This window comes from Cnephaeus nilssonii (genome assembly GCF_951640355.1).
Source record: "Cnephaeus nilssonii genome assembly, chromosome: 15".
NCBI lineage: Eukaryota > Metazoa > Chordata > Mammalia > Chiroptera > Vespertilionidae > Cnephaeus > Cnephaeus nilssonii.
In genome coordinates, this window is record NC_137086.1 from 39,687,365 (window position 1) to 39,712,047 (window position 24,683).

A 24,683-nucleotide genomic window follows, 5' to 3' on the forward strand; every position below is an offset into this window, starting at 1 on the left:
GAACTTATGAGAACAGATTTTTCTGGAGAATCCAACTTTAATACCTTACCTATCAGCCCAGCCCAATGCCTTAGCATCCCAGAGTCAGTCAATCCCTGTCTGATCTCAGTGAGTCAATCCATTAATGAATCCTTACAACCAGTGTATCCTTCCTTCACACAATTTACCTTTTACTTTCTCAATTTCTCCTGACCTTTTCCCCAAATTTTCTGTAGATTTTACTGAGGTATTGGAGAGAAGGTGTGTGGAGGGATTAAGCAAAAAAGAAAAAAATGAGAAAGAACTCATGGACACAGACAAGTATGATGATTGCAGCGGGATGTAGAGTGGATGGAGGTGGAAGAGGGTAAAAAAAAAGAAAAGAAAAGAAAATTCATTTAAAACATGCCTACATGTTTAAAGCACCTTTCCCCCCCCCCCCCCCCCCGTCAAAGGAAATAGGATTTTTATTTATTTTATTTTTTTTATCATTTTTTTATTTTTTATTGATTAAGGTATTACATGTGGACATATCTTCCAATTGCCCCTTTTTCTTTCAAAATAACCCATGCTCTAAAAACTTGGTTTATAATAAAATCATTTAAAAAAAAAAAAAGATGGTTCCTGAGAAATTTACTGACTCGGGGGAAAAATGTCTATTTAAACATAATGTAGACATATATATTCATATAAATGTCAAATCAAATGCACATATATTACTACTAATTTCATATTATCCATCAATGTTCTTTAATTATCAAGAACTAAGTAAATTATAATAATTTAGATTTGTCTGTCCATATTGATTAATTAGTTTAATGGCATTCTCTCTTTGTTGGGAACTCAATACAGGTATTGAGTGCTTATACAGTAAAAACTATCAGAACAATAGCTCAAAATTGTCTCATTGATAGAAAGAAAGAAAGAAAGAAAGAAAGAAAGAAAGAAAGAAAGAAAGAAAGAAAAAGAGAAAGGAAGAAAGAGGGAGGGAGGGAGGAAGGAAGGAAGGAAAAGATTAGGAGGAAGGAAGGAAGATCAGGCAGGAGGAAGGAGGAAGGGAGGAAGAAAAATTAAGAAAGAAGAAATAGAGAACAGAAAGAGGAAAAAGTCTTATCTGTATATACTTTTTCACTTTGTTAATCATAACATGCACTATATAGATTAGATTTTCTTTTTTAGTTCTCAATCTTAGTTGCATATTTAAGGGTCACTTGGAAACTTCAAAATTTTTTTAATGTCTGGGTTACGCTCTAGACCAATGGTCAAGCAAACCACGGCTCATGAGCCACATGCGGCTCTTTGGCCCCTTGAGTGTGGTTCTTCCACAAAATACCACGGCCTGGGCAAGTCTATTTTGAAGAAGTGGCGTTAGAAGAAGTTTAAGTTTAAAAAATTTGGCTCTCAAAATAAATTTCAGTCGTTTTACTGTTGATATTTGGCTCTGTTGACTAATGAGTTTGCCAACCACTGCTCTAGACCAACTCAAAAGAATTTCTGGGACTGGTGACTTTAACACAAAGAGGAATTTGAAAACCCTGTCTTAAAAGGATAGGACTAGGAAATTAAATGTGTAAATTGATAACAGAAGTGTCAGGCAGCCCTAATCTTCTTACCACACCTTGATGTAACTTTAATGTCTGCTGTCCTCTCATACTCTGGCCATTTTGTCTACCACATCCACCATGAAACACCTTTTGGCATCCCTTCTGGTTCTCCTCCCACCCCACTCCCCACCCCAAATAAAGCCAGTAAGAAAATGAAATCCTAGCCATGGAGACTTTGCTGAAGACTGTTAAGGGGACTCAGCTAGGACATTAGACAACATACTCCACCACCACATGACTTGCCTTCCTCTAAAGCCCTGTCTCCCTTATTGTAACTGAGATTTTTTTTTCTACCTTTCTTCCATAAGGCTCTCTCCATCTTCAGAGAACATTTTCATCACCATATTATTATTTGAGCTTGCCTTTGCAAACTTCTGCATTTCAGGTGGCTTATGAAATGCTTCTCCCAAACATGCTCAGTGATCTCCACAAGAGGAACCTTTATACCACCTGCTAAAGATACTAGCATAGTGTTCATATCATTTTCTTGACATATGCTCATGTTGACCAAAAATTAACAAAAGGTCAATAGTATTCATAAGCTGAGTAAAGCAAACTCAGAGCTGAAAGAATAGAGAACTGGAAAGAGATTGACCAAATAAGTACAGCTGACAAAATACGAGGTTAGGGAGTCATGATCAAAAAGACAGAACAGAAACAACTGGTGGCAATCTTGTAGTTGATGATCATTAGTTTTATACATCCAGTGTAGATCTGTGTTTGTGAAACTTCAGTAAGGTTCAAATTTTAATGAGTTATCATCCCCAGGGACAATGATTTAGTAGGTTTGAAATTGGGCCCAAAATTGACACTTTTATCAGCAGATTCTGATGCAGATCAGCTATAGATCTGGTTTTAAGATCATACTATAAAGTACATAAGAAGTATCTGAGGATCTTGCTGAAATGCAGATTCTGATTCTGTGGGGAAGAGATCAATGTTTTTAACAAGCTTTTCTAACAAGCTCCAGGATACTGCCCGTGATGTGACCCACGTGCCACACCTTTGTAGTAAGGTAGTGGGAATTTGAAAATTGAATTTGGAGTTAAGTGACACATGACTTGTATGGTTGTCCATAAAAGGTAAATTTATGGGAGAAAAAAATCATGTACATTCCTTGCTTTGACCAGTGCATCTTCTTCCTTGCCTGACCCAGTTGCTCAGCTATGTTTGCCATTATAGAGTTAGCTAAGCTATCATTAACAATTGTGGATGCAATAAGTCCTCTTTCTTTGTTTAGATTACATTTGGATACCATCTGTAATAGGGATTGGTAAACCACTACTGGCAGGTCAAATCTGGCTGGTGTCTGTTTTTGTAAATAAAGTATCATTTGTTTGTGTATTGCCAATGGCTGCTTTCCTGTTGCAACAGCAGAGGTGAGTAGTTGCCATAGAAACCATATAGCCCACAAAGCCTATAATATTTACTATATGAGACTATACAGAAATACTGATGACCTTGACCTATGACATAGCTTCCCAAACTTCATTTTCTACAATTGGCCTTCAAGTATTTTCATCATAAGGTGGAGTAAAAGAAAAGGAGAAAAACCCTTTATTAATTCCGAGATTTTCCACAGAGCTCAGGAATTTCAGTTTCTCTTCTCCTACAACTTGATGTGCCTCATTCTTTATTTTATTCATTCATACATTTGTTTTATTCTTCTATTCAATGAACAGGGTGTTTTTTTTTACAAAGACCCATTAAGCTCCTGAAGTAGACATGTAACTGCAAAGACACAAAGGGAAGCAGAAGGAATGAATAAATACAGAAATCAAAGTCGAAACATTCAAAAGGTATTCAGTAACTGAGCACATAGCCTATGTGCCTAGATTAAGGTTTTCATATAAGCCAGTGGAAGACAGGATTAGACTTCAGAATACTTTGAAAGCCAGTCTAAGAACAAGACATAGTTCTTCAGTCCTTGCTATTCTGAGAGTGGTCTCCAGACCTGTAGTAGGATGTCCTGGAACCTTTTTATAAACACAGATTTTTCTGCCCAAACCCAGACCTGAATCAGATTCTACATTTTAACAAGTTCCCCAAATCTTTTGCATACAAGTTAAAGTTTGAGATGCACAGGTGTAGGAAAGGAGACCCGCCTGTGTGGCGCAGAAAGTACTGGATTAGGGTTCCTGCACTGTCATTCCCAAACTCAGTGTCCTCAGGTAAGTCACTTCAAAGCCCTGAGCTTCAGCTTACTCATATACAAAATGATGGGTTTTGAGCCTTTCAACTCTATTCTCTCATTCCAGGGGGATGAACTAACAGGAGATTGAGATGTGAGAAGTGAGATAATCAGTTTTGCTCTAGGAAGACCAACCTAAGGACAATTTGAACATGAATTGGAGATGAGGGGGAGAGAGAGAGAAAAAAAAAACGAAACTGGAATATCAGTAAAAAGTATAATGTGGTATTTTAAACATGAAGTCATAAATAAACATACTGTATGGGTAAAATTATTTACTAATGTAGATATCACCTTATTATTAGCATTATTTTCCATTTTATGCATTTTTCTTAAATACATTTTTATTAATGCATTAAACTCAAAGACATAGGTCATACCAAAAGAGAGTGAAAATGAGAGTGAGAGAGAGAGAGAGAGAAAGAGAGAGAGAGAGAGAGAGAGAGAGAGAGAGAAAGAAACTGGGGGAAAAATTCTTCCAAAATCCAGTAGTTGCAAAGAAATTCAAGCAATCACAATGAAATGTGTTAAAAAAATTATAAAATGAATTGTTTTTTAAATTGTCACTCTTTCGATGGCTGGCATCTTTCTGATTAGAATATTGTAGCAAAAGTCATAGGGCCCCAGAAAGAACAGACCTCCTGCCTTATTCAAAACTAGATGCAACATTACCATTACTAAAGGCATAAAGTTATTTTTACTTATTTTTATTTTTTTATTAAATTTATTGGGGTGACATTGGTCAACATGATCATATAGGTTTCAGGTACAGATTTCTATATAACAAAATCTGTATATTTACACCATGTGAAAGGCATGAACAAGCTGACAAAATACTGGACTTCTTACTCCCAAAGAAAACTTTCACTTTAATATGTTGTCTAGTGACCAACTTGAAGGGTAGAGGTATTTCTAACTTGTCTTTATTTACTTTTCAAAACATTTCTTCATTATAAAATTTTCTTCCAGTCCACAGTACATATCTTTAGCCATCACTTCCACTATAAACACAGAGCATCTATTTGAATGGATTGAATTAAACAGATCCACTTCATGATCTTTTATTTATGTCCAACCACATTTAAAATAAATAAGGTAATACCCATAGAACAAGGTTGTATGGGTCTTAGATCTATTCTTTTCATCACACCTCTTTTGTTCCATCTTGCTTAGCAAATCAGATGCTAGATATATTTTGATTAGTTTGTACTTTAATGGATCATGTATCGAGGGTCCACCTTTCACATTGGGGCCATTAATTTTTCTTGAGTCTGATGGAAAAAACAGGTAGAGCTTTTTTTGTGTGTGCTGATTGAAAAGTGATGGATTATTTTCATGTGGTAAGAAACACAATGTTTTCTTTAGCACAGCAGGATATAATGTTTGCAAGGTCTAACAGTGAAATATTATGCATATCTGCCTCTGGCCAGCTGCCAGAAATGGAACAGCGAAATCAGAGGAGATTTTGAATTTGAATCTTAAAACCAGGGCAGCCCACAAAGAAACTAATGAGCCATTCCAGGCAGAAAAAGCATTTGTACTAATAGATGGTTCCTGCCACACACTCTAGCATTGAACAAAATGGTAAATAATTATTCATTTAAATGTTACCTTGAACTTTATTTCAAGGGGAAAGAAAAGATACTTATTTCAAGTAATTTCCGATAGGCACCACTGCAATTTTTTTTTTCTATCCCCAACTCAGAGGCCCTTGAGATTCCTTTCCCTGTGCAAGTAGAGTCATTTTCCATACAGTTTTTCTCCTCGTGTGGTTAAAAAAATGGACTCACAGAAAATTTTATCACACCTTTCGTTTTTAAAACTGGTATTTTCAAATCAGTACGCAGCATCCTGAAAAGGTTTGAAGTGTTAGAAAAAATAAACACATAAGCACAAGTTGTAGAGGTGGGGGAGGGCAGGTTTTGAGTTCTCTGAATGTCTGGAGCTCCTTTGTTTCCAAAGTCAAGGACCTGACAGTGAGAATGCATTCTAAGCTTAGCATTTTTTTTTTTTCACTGTTTTGGGAAGCTATTGGTATAGGAAGGGAAACACAATCGGTATGTTCATTTACATCTAACTGATCAGGATATCGTTTTCTGAAAAATATTTGGTGTCTTATTAAGTTGGAGACTTTTTTTCTGAGTTTTTAAACTTGTTTCATCTTATTTTAGGGCCAGGAAATGTCATTTAGTCGGCATAAAAAGATAGTTGGGTCTTGCAGAGCTCTTGCTTAGTTTTAATGGAGAAGCGACACAATCCTACGGAAAATACACTTCATATCCCTCTAGTGAAGAGAGAAATCTAATGGGAGGAGACATTGGCTACCTCTTGATGCCTTATGTATTTCGTGTTGCTGTATTTCAGTCCCCATTTTAAAGGCGGAATTATGACTTTAAACGATGGGCTTTCACTTTGAAGACCATATAAACTTTCAGCATTGGAACACTGCAGGGAGGGTGCTCCACCTCCGAGAAGCACAGGGTGGAGGAGAAGAGGGGAAAGAACCCCTGCAGTGTGGCATCTCGCTGTTGAAAAATCACAAGTGAGACATGCTTGTGTGTGACACGTTCCATCAGGCCATCCTCCTGCCTGAGTTACTGGCCAGGTGTTCCGTTTTCCTGGAAGCTGCATTAACTCTTCTGGGCCCCTAGGGTCCTGCAGAGGAATTTACTGCTATGTCGCCCCAAATGGGGCTCCTGTGGCCCAAAGCCTGGTCTATCTCCAAATCGACACAAAACCTCAAAGACATATTAGGAGTGGCTTATAAATTAGGAGAATATGGTTTATCTTCTACTTACTATTTTTTTCAATGTCATGTATCACATAGTGATTTTTGATTTGTTTAGTAGATATAAACACTACGTTATTTTAAAGAACTTAGAAATCACATAGCCTGTGTATTAACCTACCAACAAGCCCCCAAGATCTTAATTTAAATTTTTAAAAAATGAAGTCCCATAAAGTATGCAAAAATCGTGTAACTGTAAATTTAAATATTTCTTTTAAAATTCGCTATGCAATAGTCACACATGTTAGGAAATGCACTCTTGACATATTTTTAAAAAAATCAATTCTATAAGGGCTCCCCTTATATTTAAATTGTGTGAATAAATCTGCTTTGTCCAGATGGTTAAAAACTCATTAAGAATTAGGAATAAAGAAGATCAGAGAACCTTAAAGAACATATTAGTAGAATGCTTGGATACATATATTTCTAAGCAGATTATATCAATTCTAGAAAGACCTAAACTTTAGAGAAATGTCTGAGTGGTGCTAATTTCCTTTAAAACTAACAGATGGTGTTTAGGCTGCCCTAAAATTATAAGATAATATTCAGAACTTAGAGGTACAAGGGGAAATGATCCTGGCTATGTTTTCTTTTCATTCGGAGATGAAAGAAAGCTACACCAGTACTGTTGAAATGTTAAATAACAATATGTTGATTCCATCATAGTTAAATGAAGATTATACAGTCTACTGGTTCAAGACAACTAAAAAGAACATAAACTACACAGCATACATTTGCATATGTATAATTATTGTATCTGTAATGTATAAATTACTATAAGAACGAAAAACTATAATTTTTGTTTTTACAGTTTATGTTCCATTTCCCCTGAGCTTTCCTCCTGGTAGCAATCATGTTCCTATTCAGGGGTAAGTAAAAGTAGGTTTACAGCTGTGAGTAGGCAAAACACAGGAGTTCTCGCTTGTATTATTATTTATTGATTAATTATTATTTATGTCTTTGTATTATTTACCTTATTGTTATTATTTAGTATCCTTACTTACGATTTATTTTTTAGGTGATGATAGCTGGCAATCTACCTACTTTTGCCCACCCCTGTATTTTGTTTTTTGCTTATATTATTTCCTGATTACCATGTCCTTCAGGTTCATCTCAGCCTATAAATTCTAAAGTGGTGCCACTTGAGTTGCACTCTGTCCTGCTTTTTCCTTGGTCTTCCCTTTAGCCTCTGAAAATGCCTCGGTAGAGTTCATTTATTAAAGAAAAATAACTGGCCTTTCTATGTGTTTATGTTTAAGGAAATATGATTCAACATCAGGGCACAATAAATATACCAATTATCTAATGGGTGTTATGAAAATATTTGATTGAAATTTAACATGCACTTTAGGACTTTTTCAATTTTCCCAACATTTTATGATATATTTCTCCTGAGCAGCTAAAGCCCAAGGATGAGAAAGGATTCACTGGTACAAACTTTGCATTGTAGAGCTCCCCTGAACATTGCCCAAACTTGTGAAGTGAAAAGCACAGTGGTTGATTAGCCATATACATATTTTTAATAATCGCACCTCAAACATATTTTGCTGCTGCATAATCAGATGCCTTAGGTGTGCCAAAAATACTTACTCTCTGAGACTAAATGATGAATTTGCAAGTAAGAAAAGCAATTGCAGTTTCATTACATGCCTGTGATTATAAAACACTAAGACAAGTCAGAGTTCTTTTTCTAATATCAGATTTGAACTTTACCATATTTTCCCAGGAGCAATTTTCTATTACAAACCACAGTTACCCATCAGAAATAGTATTGGAGGATGTTCTCGGTAGTGTTCAACTTTTCTTTAAAATGTTCTTGGCGTGTTCACTTTGACTGAGACATTTCTATAATTTATAGACACTGAATCCATTTTTTCAGATAGTCACTCCCTTCCTATAGATTCAAGAAACTCCATGCTTTTGTAAGAGTTTTCAATTCATACATATTTTAACAAACAAAAGCCAATTTAACCTTTGAAAACCTTAAAAGTGACAGACTCCTATTGCACCCTCGCAAAGCAAAGCAGGAAGAAATTTTAACAGGTAAATATTAAAACACTTTCTCTTTTAAGAATTGTAGAGTTGCAAATGTTTAGATACTTAAAACCAACTGACAGATCTTTTATGAATATTTGGAAAATCATCCTTAGCCCAGAAAAGATGCGAAAAGATCATAATATGCGTTTGGGAAAGCTGTGTGGTGATAGAAAAGACTCCCATGCTAAGAGCAGAAGGAAAATGGTAGTTATTATTAATTTAGAAAAACAAAGGAGCAGCCCAGCATTTCAGTAATGTGGCAAGTCGTGTGCTCTTGAAGGAGAGGGGGGGGGGGGGGGGCGTTGTAATTGGATTCTAGAGTAATTTAGAAGACGAGATAAGATGTAATGGTTGTGTATTAGGGATTAGAACTACAACAGAAACCCATAACGCCAGGGTTCATTGCACTGGGAGAAAACAGAACAAAGAAAAGCAGCGGCGACCGAAAATGGCCTGAGTGGGAAGCAACAAGGTGAAGCAGGCTGGGGAGGCTGACCAGGGCTGGAAGGATCTTGGTTGGCGCCTGCTGTATTGTAGGCTCAAGCTCCTCCAACAGAGACAGTTAGGATCTCGGGCTTCCTTTAAGACATGTTTTCTTTAGTGACTTGGTCACCTCCCACCTCCCTCTCCTCCCTACCAGCGAGTTCAGCTGGGCCTTTCTTTCCCCCAGCAGCCCAGCAGTTCATCAGGGATACTCGGGCCCTTAGCCAGCCCTCCTGGGGGATCCCCTACTGGATCCCCGGTTGCCTCAGGGGAGGTTGTGGGGGTTCTGTCTGCAGGCTCCCCCCTGACACCACACACACACACACACACACACACACACACACACACACACACACACACACGTGCTCGCACACTCACATACAGGCAGAATCAGCCGGCTCTCCTGACTTCTTGGTCTCTCTACATCCTTCTCCGGGGAACTCTGGGCTTCTGCCCACTGGGAGAGAAGGAAAAAGAGTCAGAAAAAATAATAAAACTTGCCTCCCAGCCCACCAATTTTCATTCATTCCAAGCCTTGGGCAGGTAAATGCACTCTTTCACCCCTTTACCAGGATCCCTTTCAAAGAATCTATTACATAGGTCTGAGCTCTCGGGTGAAGGCCTCAGGTGAGTGGCTTCTTTTGGGGTAAATCATCTGAGCGCCGGCAAGGAACTCCAGCTTCTAGAATCTGAGAGCTGAGCTGCTGTTGCTGAGGGAATGGATCCTGGAGTCAAATTCCATCCCAGTTACCGGCGCTTGGCTACCCCCTGCTGGGCGGGAAGCTCTCCGGCCTTACACCATCCAGATCCAGGGTCAAACCTCCTCCCGGAGCCTGGGATGGGATTCTCTTGTTTCCTGTCCAATTGTTATCACAAGTCCCAACATGAAGCTGGAGTGTGAGACGTTACCTTCCAATCCCCCAGAGGGGTTAAAGATGTTTTTTTCCTCCAGCCCTTTGTGTGCCAGTTTAAGCAGAACAAATCTATTTATTTTTTGGAGGGTTGGTTTATTAAAAGCACACACATAACTCAAATTATATAGTGAAATGACGTTAGGCTTTGTTGAGCATGAAAAGTGCACTTGCTCAAGCCCCATTGCCAGCTTTTTAGTGCATCATTTTCTTCTGAGGCAGAACGTAGGTTATGCTAAGAAGACCTGGGCCCAGAGGCCTAAAATCGAGCCTAACCCCCAAGCTTTCTCTAGCCCTCTGCTCCCCACAACCCGCTTTGTTCACCTCTCCAGAAAACCCCAGCCACATGAAGTAGGAAACTTTGGCAAATATGTGTAGATGGGAAATCAATTCTTAACCGGATCAAGTTTTCAAACACAGATTAACACATTTTAATTGTCCTGCAAACTATTCTTAAAGTCACTCCTAACAGAATCCAGACTGGAGGAAATTCACTGCCGTCACTCTAATGTGTATACACTATTAAGACAGTTATGAAACCTCGGACACATTTGGAAGACGTGGCTTAAAAGTGCCTTTAATACATAATAAAATAAAGTAAAATATAAATAAAAGGAGATTAGTTGTTATAAGCTGTAACACAGCTGCAGTGACAGAAACTGCAGAAACATGTAAACAGAGGGTGCTTTTAGTCACTCAGTGACCCAAATGTCTTTCTCAGACCCACACAATTCTAATTCCAGCACACTTTCTCATTTCATTTATTTTGCATACCAAGCAGAAAAGAGACGGACATTCAGATTGAGTAAACAGAGGCTTTATAATATACAGCCTCTAGGCTGCCAGATAGACAACTTCTGTTTACATGGAGCGCAAGGGTAAAGAAACAATGTCAAAATGGTATCCCTTCCTGCTTTATTGGTGTGAAGTGAAAACCCAAATATACTCACCAACGAATTAATAAGGGACGAATGGGCTTCCAGCCTTGCATGGTGTGTTAACGTGTCAGAACTCTTGAACTCCACATCTTTTCACAGCCTCAGAAATAAACACAAACGTTTCTCTCTGTCAGAAGCGGGTAAACAAATTAGGGTTTTGCTAACTCCTCCAGTTGTTTTGGTTCCATGTTGTGGCCTCGAGAATCAGCCCTACACGATTTCCAGCTGAAGTAGGCTGGGCTGGATGCCTTAGCGACTGAGAGAAGCAAAGGGTTGGCCCCGAAGGAAGAGACTGACTTGAGATTTTTACATTCCTGTGGAGCAGCAGAGTAGCCAGAGACTGAGGATACAGACTACAAATTACTGTTTTAGCACAAGCCTCACTCAACTCCTATTTTTTTCCTGATGATTCCTGTGTCAGCTACTGTACTCAGGCCCCAATCTTGCAATAATTCAGAGAGTTTACTGAAGTAGGGTTGGGCAGGGAGACCCCAAGCAAAGAAATAAGCCTTATCTGCAATGCAGGAGGTTTAATGTGAATTCAAGTAACACTGGTCCCTCACGCTGTTTGGAGAAGCAGGTCAGCCTTTCCACCAAGCTCTGTCAGTTGGCATTTGGTTGTTCAATCTTTGATCCTGCTCAAGAAATGGAGTAATTCCAACCCTTGCTTTCTGATGACTCCAAACCCTTTCCAATGTCAGCCTTTTAAATTTTCTCTTCCCATTTTTCTTGTACATTCAAGCCATACCAGGCTTATTTGTGCTGAAGTACTCCCTTCCAATGAATTAATCAAACACTCAGACACTTGAGGATCTTTCTTGTGTTTAATGTTGTACACTGAGCTGCGAGGGTACAAAGTAAATGAAAGATAGTGCCCTTGACCTAAAGTTTATTAAAATACAACAGGAGAAACTATATTAAACCAATAATAGCAATGGGATACAAGCAAAAGTAAGGTAATGATTGTCCAAGATGAAGGACTTCAAAGAAGAGAAATATCAATGGGTCCAAAAAAACATTTATGCACTTATTCAATAAGAAGATAAAATCTGAATGAACTATTACCTTGATTGTGGTGATGATATCATAGGTGTGTGCATATGTTCAATTCATTGAAATGGATACATTACATATGTACAACTTTTTGTATATCACTATACCTCAATAAAACTCTTAAAAAAACTGAATGTGTAGTGAAGGCCTGGGGCAAGGGGGCGGGGGTAGGCTAGAAGAGGTCAATGGGGGATAAAAGGGGACATATGTAATACTTACAATAATAAAGATTTAATTTTTTTAATTTTAATTTTCAATACCTGAATGAATTAAACAATAGAAAACAGTGTTTGAGTGATCATTCTGTATCAGACACCACCCTCAATACTATCATGTGTATTATCTTCTTTAACATCTTAGTAAGCCTTAGAGGAGACAATAATTTACCTCTATTTTAGAGGTGAAAAAATTAAGGCCTGGAAAAGTTAGAATCAGAAAGCTTATAAGTGGTAGGACTGAGATGTGACTGCTAACACAGGACCTGTAAAACTATACTGTAATAAGATGAGAGAACAGGTTAAAAAAAAATCCAGATGATTGCAAGTCAGCCTTCCCTTTTCAACTGGGTGGCTTTCATTGTCCTACTCTGGAGTCACATTTGCAAACATTGTTAACCAAAAGAATCTGAGACTGCTCCACACCCCCAGAGAGTTCAGTATTGCATAGTCCAATATACATAGTAAAGGCCTTAAGAACCCCCAAATTGCATATGAAAAAGACACGTGTGGCCAGTGAAAGAGATTCAAGTAACATTGGAAAGAAATGCATGCAGCTGCAAAAGAACCAGCAAGAAAAAGTAAAAAAAAAAAAAAAAAAGTAAAAAGTTCCTTGATCCTTTTGTCATTTGGAGTTTTGCTCAGAATGATCTAGATGAGGGGTAGGGTAGTTACAAATTCAGATGCCTCCCTTCTAACAATTTAGGCACCTGCCATAAAACCAAACAGAGGCCCACAAATTATATGCCTTTAGTTTTTAAAAATATAACCAAGCTGATGTGTTTTATCTTCCTACATGAACTAACCACCTGGAAGGCCAATACTGAATTTACAATTCTTGGACTACTTGGAATTCTGTGTTAGAATGTGGTCATGTGAGGAGAGTTAACTCATGGCCCTGATCCCAATGCCAGAATCCATCCTGTGGTCCCACTTCTCAATTAACCTCTGTCTCTGTCCTGCAGCTCAAGGGCCTCACACATTTAGCACCCCATTTTCCACCCCTCAGTCCTCAGAGTGTCACAGTGTGTCTTTAGGAGGAAAGACCCAAGTGTGGGGGCTAAAAAATGAATTAATATTTCCCCCCCAAATCAAGTTGTAATACATGTGCACGGAGAATTCACATAAGCATGAAAATTCCAAAGACACTGAGGCAACATTGGGCACATCAGGCATTTCTTACAAAGGAGAAAAGGCAGTGAACAGGGTATTAGATTTCAGAAGTAACCATGGGTAATTCACAGGTAATTGAGGAAGAGCAGAACACAAGTGGCAGGGCAAATTCTTGCTAAGCGACTCAGGAACAATGGGACACAGCAGGTACCTAGCTAACAGGCTGCTGTCTGGAGCCCTCTGTTCACCATACTTAATTCAAATTAGACTAAGGCAGTGGTCGGCAAACTCTTTAGTTAACAGAGCCAAATATCAACAGTACAACGATTGAAATTTCTTTTGAGAGCCCAAAATCGACTTCTGCGCATGGGTCATGAAGTTTCAATCGCACTGTACATGTGTGCCTGCACATGGTATTTTGTGGAAGAGCCACACTCAAGGGGCCAAAGAGCCACATGTGGCTCGCGAGCCGTGGTTTGCCAACCACTGAACTAAGGGAACATCCTAAAATCTTCCTCAAGGAGGTTTCTCTGTCTGAATCTCTTAGGCAGGAGAGGAGGAGGTCAAAGGCTTCCTCTGCATCTTATCTGACATAATGAAGAGGTAATATGCAAATTGACCCTCACACCCTCACAAGATGGCTGCCTACGACCAGGCTGGTAGGGGGATTAGTGAGGGATGACCAAATGACTGAACAAGTAGGCTGCGTGGGGCGACCAGGGCGGCAGGGGGGTTAGTGAGAGACAACCAAACAACTGAACAAGCAGGCTGCGTGGGGCAACAAGGCCGGCAGGGGGGTTAATGAGGGACGACCAAACAACTGAACAAGCAGGCTGCGTGGGGCAACCAGGCGGGTGCGGGGGGCTATGAGGGGCGACCAGGCCTGCAGGGGGGGCAGTTGGGGGCAACCAGGCTGGCAGGCAGGTGAATGATTAGGAGCCAGTGGCCCAGGATTGTGACAGGGATGTCCCAGATTGGAGATGGTGCACGCTGGGAGGGCCCCTCCCTCCCATGCGTGAATTTCATGCACCAGGCCTCTAGTTTCTCAATAAACACCTTAAAATCAGTATCCCAAAAGGTAGCTTTAGAATGGCAAAACTTGGGTTCCCTTTGCAAGGAAAGGGCCAGGCAGGCTTGGTGTCATTAGCTCTGGGAATTCCAGGAGCCTGGGTGCCTAGAACATAATGTAGATCCTTGCTACTCAGAGCACTGGGAGATTTTTAGAAATGTGGAATCCCAGACACACTTCAGAAATACTGAATTAGAATCTCATTTAAGAAGAGCCTCTGGTATGTCATAAGCACTTTAAATTTAGAAAAGCAGAGGGCTAAAGGGAAAGGTGCCTGCTTGACAGGCAGGCCCACTTATCCCAAGAACTCATCCCCCTGTAGGGAAAGTTGTGGCTGAACAGAGCAAAGATGGAGCCCTTCTTGCTCAGGTCTGAAGGTTGACAAAAGGCCAGGCAGATGACAAAGTGCGGTGGTAGGTCTAGTGTAAAAGACACATGCCACAGTCCATGAGGGGGATGTTGAAGGTGTCAGCCATGTCAAAAAGGATTAACCAGGGATCAGCTACAACTCATTGGGGTCTTGCAGATTTGCTGGTCATTGGGGGAGGTCATATTGTGGACAGGTGTAATTAATATAGTAGACTAGTAGCTCTCATGGTTGGGGTGGTTCAAGAGAATGAGTATCAGAATCTCCTGGAAAGGCATTAAAAATATTTATGTTCTTACCTCCACCCCAGAGAAAGTATCTAACATTTTGATTGAAGAAGACATATACATTTTTATATTAAACAATAAACTTAGGTTATATTGATAGTCTGAATCCTCCCTACCTTCTGTTGAAAATTGTTTTGGATAACAAAATACACTTAGTTATTTCCATTGATTGTCATAATAGGGCCTGGAGGAGGCTGATGATCTGCCTGATTCTTTTTTGGTCATTATCTTGTCTCAAATATACATGTGAAGGAAGGTCCACTCTCCATCCCTCATAGTAGGTGAAGGACAAAAAAAGTTGGATAAACCAAAAGGAAGGTAGTATAATTATTGAAGAAGCCCAAGACCATCACTTCCTTTTCTTTATCCACATTTCTACATATGTATTATTGCACAAATAATATTCAAGTCATAATTCAAAAATCATTTATCTTTGACACTGGAATGCAATGCTACTGTTCTTTTTTTAACAAATATTTATGGAGAGCACACTACATACTAGGCACTTTCACATACATTATTTCATTTAATCCTTACAATAAGTCTTTGAAGGAGGCCTATAAGCAGTCAAAGTCACAAAGAGGATGAATGACCTGCCCAGCTCATTTATCAGCAAGCTAGTGGGAGAGTATCTCCAACTCTTTCCACAATGATGCTTCTTTCACTTAGTTATCTGGAGCTGCTGGAAACAGGACATCCAAAAATATGATCGCTCATTATAGAAATTTAGATCTTGCCTGCATAGCTAAGTCTAAAAATCTAAACATTTTGGAGAAAGACCTTTTAATATTTCTTGTTTATTTTCTTGCCTTCTACATAAAGGGTAGTGAATGTACATTAGCTAACATTCTGCTTATAATTCATAGCCATCATCATGAAAAATTTTATTGTGCTGTGTAGAAGTATGAGGTTTATATTTTCTATTTTCTATTTTTCTGTCCCTTTCCCACTCCTCACTTATATGTCAAAATAAGCATTAGGAAGGAGAGCCCAAGGGGTAAAAATGCATGGAATCCGTGAAAGGGCTTTGTGACTATTTCATGGGCTGGAGGACCCTTTTGATTTCCAAATTTGGGGATAAAGTTGCTGGTGAACTAACTTTTAGATAAGTTAGGAAGTGACATTTGAAGTCCTGGGGCAAATGAATCATTTACCTAAGTCAGCCTCACTTAAGTTCCTGAACCACACAAATAATGCAGCATAGATCCCACCACTTATTGAATAATGAAATGAGAGCAAAGTGTGAGTTAAGAGCATGGACTCTAAAGCTAGACTGAGATAGTCTGTCTTTGTCCTTCACTGGCAGTGTGACCTTCAGCAACTTATAGTGCTTTTCTGTGCACCACTTTTCTCACCTGTTCTTATGAGGATAAAATAGGTTATTTATATTTGTAGAGCTCTTCAAATAGAGACCCGCATGTGAGAATTGTTTTTAGCTCGTAAAATAATATAGACAGAAGCCAAATTCTGATGGGGGAAAAAAGTCACAGATAATCCTGAAAGTGCATAATCAAGAATCAACTACATAACTAGAAGGACTCTACATTTGAGGCTCCCCCCTCCCTGCCATTCTGTATGTGATGCCTATTAAAAGGGCCCCTCAGAAGTAAGTTGGTCATTGCTAGTGAACTCCATGGCTTGTGGTAACATGATCCATCATGAGATGCTGCAACAGGCTGACATTTTCCACATGTAAATCCTGCACTTTGTAATGTAAGAGCAATTACTTTTATGAACAAAATCTTTTCAATCCACCATTTCGAATCCTGTTCTTGCCATGTCATAGTCAAAACATCTGTCCATTAAAGCCAATGTAAAAGTATATTAAACTGAGTGTGTTTGGTTTGGAACATCTGCTTCTTTCTACTGGAATGAGAACTATTCTAAATTCAATGGGTTCAGTCTGTAGGGCTTTCATGAAAACTTTTCAGTCATATTCATGGGGATTATCAAATAGCCCACAGTTTTGATTACTGTTTCAGGTTCAAATAGAATTCAGAGTTCAACAAGGGACTCAATCAAAATAATGACAATAATAACAGCTATAATGCAAAGAATAAAAATCTTTGTGTGACACTTTTACCTAGAGAGTTTCACATATTGCTGTTAAGTATTATATAAACATGATATAATGGCTTGTACTATAATGAGCACTCTATATATTTTTAAATACCAATATTTTTTCCTTGTTCTTCATTGTGCATTCTTGTTGAAAGTAGTCATAGTTTTCATTCCAAACTTGAAGGAGGAAAAGAATGAACAGAGATTGAATTCAGGAGACCATGATTGGCATAGATTTCTGATCATGCCTGACTCAACTCCAATAGCTTTACTTGTTTTCTCTATAGCCTTCCTAGTTGAAGCTGAAACTATGTGAAAGTGTGAATATATTTCCAAGAAACCATTTACTAATAAATATATGTCTAAAGCTCAGTTGTAAAATCACCCCAGATGCAATTAAAATATGAAGAAAGATAGCTAAGAAATATAGTCAAGAAAATGTCATTCTTTTGTTGTTTTCAAACATTTGGCTCATAAACAAAGAAGTGCAGTTTTCTAAAATAACAAAGCTATGTATGTCTTCCCAGCCATGGCATTTTCACTGATCACTTTCCATATTTAATTTTCTTTCCAATCTATCAGCAGTAATTTATAGTAGAATGAATAGAGAACTTCAATTCAAAAAAAACTCTGCATAAGCTCTAATATTATCACTCATTGACTTTGGGCAACTAACACAACAATTCTCTTTCCTTTCTTCAATTCACAGAGGTAATGTATGTTGCCTTATCTAGTAAGGTTCAATGTTGGTGAAATTCGCAAGATGTAAGAAGTTACACATTTATCAAGTGCCTACTATGTGCCAGGCTTTATGAGAGAGATGGTTCCTGGTTTAAAATGGTCCCCAATGAATCAAGTCTCTCTGGGTCTATGTCTATGCAAAGTGACTTTGCTGTTCCTACCATCCAGAGGTGGAATCTGTTTCCCCATCCCTTGAATCTGGATTAGGCTGGTAACTTGCTTTGACCAATAGAATGCAGCAGAAATGGCTTTTGGGGACTTCTTTCACTTTTACCCAGATCTTCTTTCATTCATGGAATTCCACCACGATGTTAAGAAGTCACACCTATCCCCCTAGACCAGTGGTTCTCAACCTTTTTAATGCCGCGACCCTTTAATACAGTTTCTCATGTTGTGGTGACCCCCAACCATAAAATTATTTTCGTTGCTACTTCATAACTGTAATTTTGCTACTGTTATGAATCGTAATGTAAATATCTGTGTTTTCCGATGGTCTTAGGCTCTACAACAGCAGTTCTCAACCTGTGGGTCGCGATCCACAGGTTGAGAACCGCAAGCAGGGTTGCCTAAGACCATCGGAAAACACAGATACTTACATTACGATTCATAACAGTAGCAAAATTACAGTTATGAAGTAGCAACGAAAATAATTTTATGGTTGGGGTCACCACAACATGAGAAACTGTATTAAAGGGTCGCGGCATTAAAAAGGTTGAGAACCACTGCCCTAGACAGAGAGGCCACATGAGGAGAGAAAGACCTTGGAGGATGAGAAACCACATGGAGGGAGAGGGAGGGCACATGGACGAGGACTGAGCCACTAGCTCTGGCCAACACCACATAGAAAAGAGATGAACAGACCCCTATGACTCCTGCCCAGTTCCTGACCCATAAGATCATGAACAATATTGTGGTGGTTGTGTGAGGTCAGTGAGGTTTGGCCTGATTTGTTACTATGTAAGTAATATACAAGGTGATTTCCGCTATATTGTCAATCTGCAGAACAACACTCTGAAGTAGGTATTGTGAATCAGAATGGACAGATATTGAATGTAAACACTATTCCACAAACCTTTGAACTGACAAGGCAGTTGTTACTGACAACAAAATCATGAAACTCTCCTGGTCAAGGAATACACTGAAGAGAAACGTTCTGCATCACAGTATTGCTCTGCTTCATGCAATGATTCAGAAAGCCCCAAATGTTCCCAATAAATCTCTGTCATTTCCCAATAGGCTAAAAGCCTATTGCTGGGTCTTGGAGACTGCAGACTCCAGCCTAATGTAAGTTCTGGGAAGATCAAAACCATTTTTATTATAACAAAATTTTCAGTTTCTCACATTAATGGAAACAAGACTCAAGTTTATATTAAGCATTATGCAGTAGCCTTTTGATGGAGTTTGGCTGGTGCGTAGAATTTTAGAGCTAAAAGGAAGCTCAGAGGGCATCTGGTCCAAGCCTCAAACATCATGGCTAAAGAGCTCAGATGCAAGAAACTTGCTCAACTCCACCCAGTCAGCTCACAGCAGCAGGGCCAAGTCCGGTACCTGATTCCCAGACACTGAGCACTTGCTGTGGGCACCTAGGGTAGGATTACCCACGTCTGGAATCTTGGAAAGGAAAATTAATTGTATGTCTCCTTACATCATAGCTCCTTCTGCTTTCATTAAATCGCATTACGTTACCATTCAAGGCTAGATCTGAAGCCTTTCACAAAAGGGAGAGTCTACTTATTTTTAAAAAACTAAACCAGGATGACTTTTAAAGTAGCATAAAGAAAAGTGCACAAAAAGGTCTAAATGGTATTTGATCAGATGAAAAAAAAAAAAAAACCTATTTAATTGGGCAATAAGAGCTCAATTCCAAATTCATTATTTCTGATGCTTGTTGGCATTTGAAGTGAGTCACTGTTTCCTTCTTAGCATAAAACAAGTGACCGGGAGGACATACCATGCAAACAGCAGAACACACTCTGGATGTATGAGGAGGTAGCAGAAAACAATTACAGCATCCCATCAGAAACCCGTTTTATTTTCATGAGGCTCACCTGGCTTCTTTTGTGCATCTCTTAGCACAAGTTAAAGTGTATTATCCTGTCCTTAGATGAAGGACTCCTGAGAAATGAAAAGCAAACGGACAACAACAAAAACAGCTTTGTTGGCTCAAGGACTGGGGTTGGTCCACAGAAGACAACTGGAGTGATTTATCCTAGTCCTGTGGCCCACATGTATATATTGCCTTGGGCTGAACCTTCTACAACTGAAATGTTACTGCATGCTTCAAGTATTTACGTCTCATCTCCCGAACTAGATCAAGTTCGGTGAGAATAGAGGCTGTGACTTAAATGGCTTCCTCCACAATGCCTACCGAACTCTATACTTCAAGAGGGAGAAAATTTGCTATAAGAATACAGTGATGTTTAAAGCACGTTGCTCTCTTTCCCAGGGTCATCATTTTATGCTGAATTGACTGAAGCCCTTCTCTCAAGAAGAAAAATGAAAAACAAGAAGCTACAAACTCAAGTTAGAGAATCTGGAATTAGAATGTAACCAGCCCCAGTGGTCTCTGCACTTTTACAAAGAGCAATCAATGTTAGGCTCGGAGGCACCTGTCATCTACGAAGGACGTGAGGGACAATAGATATGCACTTTATAAATTTGGGGAGGAGGGTACCCCCATAGTGTAGTCATACTTTGTGATCCGAGCAGAGAAGGAAACCTTTGTAGGTTGGGAGCAGAGAGGCAGCACTGCATTGAAGTCTCAAATTACAAGGTAACCTTCAATTTGCATCATGGGTACTCCTGAATCTGCCACAGATCCCGGACTACCCCTATGTGACCCAGGAAAGAGGAAGGGGGTGGGGGGGAAGGAGAGGCGTCTACCTGAATTAGCTAAATAATGCAAACAAAGTTCACAAATGGGTCTTTCTTTCCCTCCTTTGGGTTGTGCCAGGAATGCCTCCTGTCCACCTCTGTCATTTTTTTTTTCCAGTTAGATATTTGCTCTTCTCCCAGAAAGCCTTTCTATTGACAGAGTCACAGAAGAGCACATTTTAACTTGAAGTTTTTCCACAAAGCAGATGTCTTTTCTTGTGAGAATTGGCATATTTTTACCCTCAGAATGATCTCTGCTTTCATATGCCTAATTAAATTTTAGAGGTCCCCTGCTTAAATAAAGATTTATTAGCTGTTAAAGTTGTAGCATAATTCTTCTGCCACCTACATGCTATCCTTGAACATATTTACAAGCAGACTAGCTTATCCACTATAAAAATAAGGGTGATTTAATGCTGTTATGTTATTGGTGTCAATTACCCAAATTCAGCTTTACAATAGAGCTTTCTGAAGATACTGTTATTTGACTTGCAGACTGTCACTGTGCTTGAAGAAAAAGAGTCTGTGAATTTCAGCTATTAAGTGTTTGAACTAGTTAATCTAATGGAGGTAATCAGCCGGTCTGGAACATGTTCCCCGTATGAACATGATCACGTCACTCAAAAGCCTTTTTCATGTGGGTAAGTGCTTGGGTACTGACATCCATGCGTTCAGTGAGATATGCAAAACTCATAGGAAGATTGACTGTGATGTTTAAAAAAAAAAACACAACACTTCTGCAAAACAACAGCCTTGACATCTTTTTGTTTTCTGGGATTTTTTTGCTATAATTGTGCCAACCCTAAGTTTTGGCAACACTCTTAAATTTTTCAGGACTAAATTAAATTTGGCAACATTTGCAAGCTTCTGAAGTCCTATTTTAATGAGGACATTTCTAAGCATAGATTGCATTGTGCTCATTTCTCCGTGGAATTACTCAATCTAATCAAACCTTCAGATTCAATGCCGTCAAGCCAGTGAAAATCCTCACTGACCTCAAGTTGAAATGTCCCTCGCACACAAAATCAGAACAAGCCGAGTCTGAGTGGGGACACTGGGTAGAAACAAAGTGTGTGTTTAGTTATTTAATAAACTGGGATATTTTGAAAGACATGACTTCTATTTTCTAATTTACAGGAAAGAAGAGACTTTTTCATTTCTTAAATCATCAAGCCCTTGTTCAGATGCTTCCTAGGCAAGATCAAAATGTATGGATGCTTCTCTGTGGAAGTTGAAGGTCAGTGGCTTGGCATTCTAATTTTTAAAAGGAAAAATAAAAAAGAAAGAAAGATAACAGAATTTAAGAGTTAGAATTAAAATGGTCTATACGATCCTGTGGTACTATAATCCAAATAATTTTTATAAAAATACCTTCATACATCCTAGCCAGTTTCACTTCAGCCTGCAGAATGAAGAGTCCCAGGTTCGATTCTAGTCAAGGGCACATGCCCGGGTTGTGAGCTCAATCCTCAGTAGGAGGCATGCAGGAGTCAGCTCTCTCTCATCATTGATGTTTCTATCCCCTGCCTCTCTGAAATCAATAAAAATATATTTTAATAAATAAATAAATAAATAAATAAACCTCCACATCTATTTCCATCATAAAAGCATTCCAGTTTTGAATAGTAATTTTATGTTACCTTGTAACTTTACTGTAGGTTTAATAAATACAACTTCTTGCACCTTTGGGGTTCACATAAAATTAGAGGTTTTGTCTCATTGTGTTTATCTACCTACAAACACACATAAAAACAAACATTTGTGTGTATTTGCCTTAGCCAGTGGGGGACACAAATACTTTTTTTTTTCAGAGTGACAGCAATACACATATCATTTTCATCTTTACTGATTCATTTGTGAGCCTAAATTTTCACATGGAAATTATGGGCTAACACATTAGCCCTTAAAAAAAATAGTAAGTAAAACTATTAAGAAGGAATAAACAGGTTTTTTTCTTTCTTGTCTGTCATGGCAACTTGCATTGACCTGATGTTCCATGTAACAAACAGGTGTCAGCATTTTCAAGAATAGAAAGAAAGGTAAGGCGAGGTCAACCCAGCTCTCATGAACCTGCTGGGAACTCATGAGCTGTCTGTCCCTATTGAGATTTTAGCATGTGTCTTTCTTTACATATCATTTAAGACTCTAAATAAAAAGCAGCATCTATTAAATAAACACTTTTACTTGTTTGTGTATCTTTGATTTGTATGGCCAACTGGGTTTTAAATGACCATAAATGCCACAGAGAAAGGGAGAGGGAAACAAGACTGAGACACAGCATGCATCTTATAATCTATCAAGATGTGATTTATCAAGGAAAAAAAAACCACACACACAATTGTGTGAACATGTGTGTGCATATACATACTTTTTAAAACTATTTAATCATTTTACCTCTATCCTAGAGGCCTGGTGGATGAAAATTCATGCACTGGAGGGGGCGGGGTCCCTCAGCCAGGCCTGCCCCCTCTTCTCAGTCTGGGAAGCCCTCAGGGCAGGAGGCAACCCGGCGATCAGGGAAAGGTGACACCCCCATCACACCTCTGCTGCTGCCACTGCTGGCAGTGCAAGCCTCGGCCGGCCCTGGTTACCTGAGCCTCAGATGGCCCTGGGCTTCTGGGCAGCCACCATTTGAGGCTTGCCTACACCTCAGACTGGCCCTAGGTAGTGGGCAGCTGACATCCGAGGCTTGCCTGCACCTCGGGCCAGCCCTAGGCGGCTGGGCAGCTGACATCCAATGCTTGCCTGTGCCTCAGGCTGGCCCTGGGCAGCTGGGGGGCTGAGGAGACTGGGGGACTCTGGAGGCAGGTGTGCAAGCAGCCGGACTTGCCTGGGGCGGGCCCGGCAATGCCGCACCTGCCGCCTAGGCAGGGCTGAGGGGACTGGGTGCTGCCATCTTGTGGCTGTGGGTGTCGCCATCTTTGAGGGTGTGTCCATCAATTAGCATATTTCCTCCTTATTGGCTGTGGGTGCTGCCATCTTTGTGAGGGTGTGATGGTCAATTGGCATATTCCCTCTTTATTAAATAGGATATAAAAGCCTAAGCAACATGCTGACCAACCGACCAGGAGCTATGATGCACACTGACCACCGGGGGCAGATGCTCAATGCAGGAGCTGCTGAACTGCAGTGACTTGGCAGCTGCGGTTCTTGGGTCACACACCCAGAACCAGAGAGGAGAGAGCCCGATTCCAGGGTGCGTCACCCGAGAACCACCCTCTCCCAATTCAAGACCCATCAAAGGATGTTGGAGAGCTGGTTTTGGCCCGATCTCCCCAGGCCAGGCTGAGGGACCCCACTGGTGCACGAATCCATGCACCGGGCCTCTACATGTAATATATTTTGAGTCATAACAAAAATAGCTATGTAATATTTTATTCAGCAGTGAACACTTTATTTGGATAGTCTTCAAGAAATAAACATCTAGCCTTGCTGGCATGGCTTAGTGGTTAAGTGTTGACCTATGAACCAGGAGGTCACAGTTCAATTCCTGGTCAGGTCACATGCCTGGGTTGCCAGCTGGATCCCCAGTATCGGGAGTGCAGGAGGCAGCTGATCAATGATTCTCTCTCATCATTGATGTTTCTATCTCTCTCTCCTTCTCCCTTCCTCTCTGAAATCAATCAAAAGAAAAAAGAAATAAACATCTAGATGTTTGAATTTGGTGAATATAGTTACCACAGAGAGCTTGATTCTATAATTTTTAACACTGGTATGTATAATAAATTACCACATTCTATTTGGAACCACTTGACTAACTTAATTTGTTTGATTAATAATAGGAACAGACAATAGAAAAATAATATAGTACTATAAGACTCATGATTAAATCTATATTTAATAGTCTAATAATTTATTATATTCTGTATGATTTCTTTAAAATATAGAGCACTGATTACATGGAATTATTTTATGTGAGCTATTAAAATGCAAGTGCATTTAAAATGTACAATATTTCTTTCTTAAACTCTT